Source organism: Octodon degus, unplaced genomic scaffold (genome assembly GCF_000260255.1).
Source record: "Octodon degus isolate 3935 unplaced genomic scaffold, OctDeg1.0 scaffold00249, whole genome shotgun sequence".
Lineage (NCBI taxonomy): Eukaryota > Metazoa > Chordata > Mammalia > Rodentia > Octodontidae > Octodon > Octodon degus.
This window is the reverse complement of record NW_004524825.1, coordinates 2,329,935-2,336,090: the sequence shown is the minus strand read 5'-3', so window position 1 is coordinate 2,336,090 and position 6,156 is coordinate 2,329,935.

Genomic DNA, 6,156 nt, shown 5'->3' with positions numbered 1-6,156 from the left:
TATCAGACCCAAAAGCTATAACTCTTGTTGCATAGGTCCTGCTTTACCTTGGTCTTAACCATCCAGCAGAAAAGTATAAAAACAAAGTATAAGAAGTAAAGCCATGCTGTTATGTTGAGCTGTAGGGGACTCAGGTCAACAATTTCTGACATGGCCAGTCAAGAGGAAGACCCATTACTATTATAGACTACTGGACTCTTTTAGAATTTTTTGCTGAGTTTACATACCTATAATATTCAATTAATGGAACTAAACAAGAAAGAGGATACAGATGAATGTCCATTTGGTATCTGTGTATTCAAAGTGGTTAGGATAGATATATAGTTACATTTTCTTAATGAATAGAGGGATTTGTTCTAATAGAGTTTGTAAATAAGTATCATGTGTGCATCTTGTACAGCAATTAACCACTAGGCAGAATGTATGCAATGTGTTAATTATTGGAACTGTCGTACCAATTTGGTTTGAAACTCTCTCATTGTTATTTATTTCTCAATAAAATTATGGAGAAAAAAGGAGGGTAGATAGGAAGGTAACCAGGCTTCCAAGTGTTGTTGTTCATTGCCACTCTATCTGGGAGAGGCACCTGTGTCGGGATGCTGATGGGTGGGGTGGATTGGATCTAATGGTGAGACTCGTACCCACTGCTCTGTTCCACAAGCTAGAGTGAGAGAGCATAGCTATAGAGTCCAGTGACACTGAATGCACACCTTGACTTGCCTATTGCTTTTCCCTGAAAATAACTACTTTGTTGGCTCATTATAAAGAATAGGGAATTGTATGAGTGAACTTGGGACATGTGTAGAATACAGAATGGGAAGGGAGAGGGGTTAGTAATGGCTCTCAGCTTTCTGGCTTGACTTACTAAGGGGCTGGTGGTGTGCTAACAACTCATGTTGAGATAGGGAGCTCTTTTGTTGAGGAAGGAGTGGGGAGGGAGATGCTGCAATCAGTTTGGGTTGAGTTGGGTAAGGAATTTGTTTTGCCTCCAGCTAAGATGCCTATAAGACAATCGGTTGTATAGACCCTGAATCTGAGAGCTGCCCCTCACCTTTATCCCCAGCTCTTTGATGACAGGGGACTGGAGGCAATTGCTTGGGAAGAAGGAGGGCAGCAGGAAAGTCTGGAAGGATTTTAGTCTGGGCAGTAATGAATTTAGAAAGGCCATGTCATGAAAGGTAGAGAATGGATGGCAGGGAGGAAGATCCGGGCAGGGGACGTCTCGGCAGTTGATTGTAGGCTGGATATGGTGGTAGCCTTCACTACTGCAGTGGGAAGGAAGAACCAGAGCCCAGATGTGGCGAGATAGGACAGATAGGAATTGGTGACTGCTTGGCTGTGGCAAATGCAGGGGAAAAAGTCCAAGATGGCCCTCAGATTTACAACTTGGGTAAGAGCAGAGGAGGGGCCGTTTGTGGGGAGTGGAAGCTCTTGTGGGGGAATAGGCTTCAGGGTACCTTGCCAAATATGAGGTGCCCATGGACTGTCCTGAAGTAGATGTCCAGCAATCAGTGCCCAGTGCCAAGGAATCAGGCAGATGGCAGAGTAGGAGGCAACCTGCCACCAGCACCATCCGTTTTTATGTGGGGACCACACAATGGAGTGCCACAAAGAGAGGCCTGCCCTGTGGTGGTGGTTGGCAGCATTTAGCCCCCAAGCCAGATGACTTCTCCAGGGGCCCAGAAAGCTTTCCATATCTAAATCCCAGTTCTCCTTATAAGAAAGTGAGAATTTGTTGGGATTCGCACATTTGCTCCTGGTCAGAGACTACGTGAGTTGGTAAGCAGTTGGCAAATGTGAGGTGATGTGGGGAGAGGCCGAGCAAACAATGTTTTGAGTTCAATCTCATCCCAAGGACACTGGTGTGATAAAAACAAACTGTTCAAGCTTCTAGCAAATTCTCAGGCTCCATGGCAGACAGATTATGATTGCTTCTCAGAACAATAGTGCTTTAATCATTGAGACACCCAGCAAGTGTCACAAAGAACTTAGCTGTTGAGAGAGTGACAGTTTTCCACCAAGAAAGGACACAAGGAAGTGCAGGGGCACCCACAAAGGAGCTGGGAGGAAGGGAAGAAGCTGATTCCTTGGTGGCTCTTTTTCAATTTTTATTTTACTTAGTCCCTGTTTGCAGCACATAGGGATCACATTCCTCGTGGAAAGTTGGTGCGCATACACAGCCCATCTCAGTGTTTCCTGCATCCCCACCCCCTTTCCTCTCCACTCCCTCTATACCTTGGCCCCCTTCTCACTTATGAAGGGCTCATTTCCATGCTTCCTATGCCAGTGGCTCTTGTCACCCCCATGTCTGTGAGGCAGGCAGAAAAAAACTGTTCTGATCATGTGACAGCTGGAGAAACTGAGGTAAGAGTGGGAAATGTGAAGGATGATCCATCAAATGTAGTTCCAATACATCTGCTGCTGCACCTACAGCTCTTGCCCCGAGTCTGGTTCAGGTTCTGTGTTATCCTCTGGGTGCAGGTAGTGCTATGCTGGGGTAAGACTACTGGTTCTCAAAGATGACCATTAATTTTTTAGAAATTTTGGAGTCAATGGACAATTGATAGTACGTTGGTGATTTAAAGTTAGCCGTGCTATAAGAACTTACACTACAGAAATCAATAAGTGGCATGAGTACACCACTAGCCCTAGGTCACTGCAGTTCCATCTTTCATACCATGGGCTGTCCCCACAAACCAGACACTTGTGAAATATGGTTCAGTAACTACATCTGAAAAATTCTGGCCTTAGAATTGGATGACAAAAGCATTTGAGAGTTAACACTCTTTCTCAGAACATGTTCCCAGCACCTGCCCAGGGTACACCCAACAGGCTGTGCTGACTTCCTGCTGAGATGAATCAACCAGACAGCCAGGTGCAGCGGTACAGGCCTGTAATCTCAGCATTCTAGAAGGCTGGAGCAGGGGGATTACAAATTGAAGCTCAGCCTGGGAAAATTACAGTGAACCTTTCTCAAAATAAAACAAAATTTAAAAGAAAACTGGGGATGTACCTCAGTGCATAACCCCTGGGTTAAATCCCAAGTATTGGAGGAAAAGCCAAGAGAATTTCCACTGTCTTCATTTATCACACCCAGTGTGAAGTTATGGGTAGAGTGGAGGACTCTTTCACATGGGTCTCATTTGACTTATTTTGAATATTGAACACGTATGTTTTAGCCTTTCACCCTACCTTACGTCATTATGAAGAGGACAAACAGCACACTAAATCCCAAAGAAGAAGATTCCAGGATGTACTGATCCAAAGTAATGAAAGACACTATTTAAAAGTGAAATTGGAGCTCCACAAAGATAGGTACTATGTATTACTTGTTATACACCATCTCACTTCTTGTGTAAGAGCAAAATGAACTGGAGGATTTCAGGCTTTTATAGTGAAAGAATATACAGAAAAGACAATTTTCACTGTCCATCTTAAATAAATAGCTGCTATTCTTGCTTATTACAATGTAAAATTTCCAGATCTAAATGTCAGAGAATTCTAGGAAAAATTGCAAAACCATTACTTCATAAACATGTAATTGTGCTATTACTGCTAAATGTGATGACATTCTATAAATATCACAGTTCATGCCTCATGGTCTATAAATAGACCTAGTTAATCACCAGAAATATATTTTATTTCTTGAATTCTAATGGGGTAATTACAATCTCCATTTTCCAGTGGCAGAGTCCATTCCCAGTTTTGTTGGTATCTTTTGCTCTACTTGGGCCCCATCCATGGAAAAAAGAAATGCTCTTCAGCAATTATTAGGCCAAGGGCAATGGAGAGGACCTTAGTTCCTTGCTAGAGTCCAGCCTGCAACTCCAGGCCTGTTGGCCAATCCTGGGATAGGTAAGTGTTAGCACGGCTTCACACATTGCTCATGGTGCTGTTGGTACAGGCGCACAGGTGGTGGGTTAGTTAACTATGAGATGCTCTGGCCTTTGCAGTGGATGGGAAGACAATCTAGAATGTCTTCTACTCAGCACCAAGCCAGACTGGAGGGCTGACTCAGGTGGTAGTTCCCAAGTTGTTTAAGTTGAAGGCCTCACACTGTTGTTAGAATTTCCCAGAATCCTCTGCTTTTATCTGCCTCATTGTAAACACTTCACTAGGCCAGAGATTTGGCTGTTCTGTAGCTTTAACTATTTCTGTGTTTACTCAACAGAAACCAGTACATGGCTTGGCAGAAAATAAAATGCAATCTTTCCTTAACTTCTTGCAGTACACACATTAGTACCATACATGAGTAGATCAAGAAATAAAACTTCCTTGGTGATCTCAACAGTTCTGTGACCAAGGAGGGTCATCATCAGCTGCTTGTGTTTTCTATGCCTTATTTTACCCATTTGTAAAACCAGAGAGCAAGACAGCTGTGGTGGGATAGAGTGGTAATTAAACCAGAAGGTATTCATTACAGTTCTGGCATCACCTTGGGCCATGACCTTGGACAAGTATTCTTCCCAAGGTCTGTGCCAGTCAAAGAGGGGTCTGGGCATAAGTGAAGCCAGTTGCTGACACCAGACTTCAAAGCCCAATGGGAAAGACAGCTGTAGAAAGAGATAATTCCAAGAATGTAATGAAGAACACAAGAAAAACCCTCAAGAAAGAGCGGAAGCCAGATGACCAGGGGGGCATGGTGGCAGGTCATATGGGTCAAGCTGCTGCAGGACTGTGTTGGCCATTCCCTAAGACTCAGTTTATCTTAAGAACAATGGGAGCTCACGGAAGGATTTGGAGGAGCAAAGTGACGTGGTCAGGACTGTGAGTTTGGCACACTTCAGCAGCACTGTGCAATACAACCTGGAAGAGCAAGCCTTCCAGAGAAGACACACTGGAGGGAGATTCTGCTGGCAACATAGCTGTTCTGTTGGTTGAATGGCGAGGAAAGAGGTGGTAACACTGTGCTTATGCAGACTTGAGCCTTACTTTGCTGATTATCCTCAGGCAATTTATGTCCATGAACATAGAAAGTCTGTCCTGCCCCTTACCAAACCCCATGGTGATCAGCTGGACAGAGTTCAAAGCAGGTCAAAGATCCTATGAAGTCATGTAGCTAATCAGGAGAGACGATGGGGACAGGAGAGCTGAGTTGCACTTCCAGGTCTTGGGACACCTCAGCCCAGAAAAGCTGGGAACTGGCATCTGGCAGGCAAGGAACAAGGTGTTCTCATTGCTACCCTTGGTTCCCTCCTTGTCTCCAGCCCTCCTTCTTTGTCTGCCACCAGCCCACTCCTCTCCTTCCCAGATCCCACAGGACAGTGCTGTGGGTGTGGTTTTTCTGTTTACTCTCACTCATCCTGATGCACTTTTCAGTTAGAAAATATGCATGTCTCCAGAGGCCAAGCTGTCTGTCTGTTGTCTTTGTCTGGAAATCAGTTAGAGATATCAGCTAGCAGGTTAAAAAGCCCACATTAGATCTGTAAAATCTCTTCCTTTCCACATTTCATTTCTGCTCTTTCAGGAAATTTCTACCGCTCTTTTAGAATGATGGATTTGCTTCTTGTTTTACTCTAGGACAAGATGGCTTTTCTTCAGAAGAGTCTGGTAAGGAGGATTATAAGGGCTTACCATGGAGGATTGTAAGGGCTTGCGGCAGGACTCAACTTGCTCTCTAGGTCTGCAACCTTATTGAGCTTCATCCCTGAAGTACCGCAGACTTTCCAGTCTCTAGCTCTACTTCCCAGCCAGGTGGTCCCCAGAGGTAGCCTTTTTCCCCAACTCACTACCCAGCCCTCTAGGAATGGCATCTGAAAGGCAACCTAGACCTAGCCTTGATCTACCACACTATAGCTGGGTACAGGTGACCCAAGAATGGCCATCAGGGTCTGCTATCACACTAGGGTAGCCTTCTAAAAACAGCCCTGAGGCAGACCCTACTGCTGTAGAATAGTCAGAAACTGAAATTAACTCCCAGTGTAGGCCAAATGTAGGACTCACCCAAGAGACCAGAATCCATGGCACCAAATAGCTTAAGTGGTAGTCCTGATGCTTGGGAAAGAGGCCCAGAGGTTGGAAGTTGGCACCAGTGGAACCCAGTTACCTCTTCTCATTTGTCCAGAAAGGCTCTGCCTGGAAGGCTTGGAGAGGATGAGACCAGAGGCTGGGGACATTGTGGACAGGTGAGATGAGTTGCTCAATGGAGAGTCATTA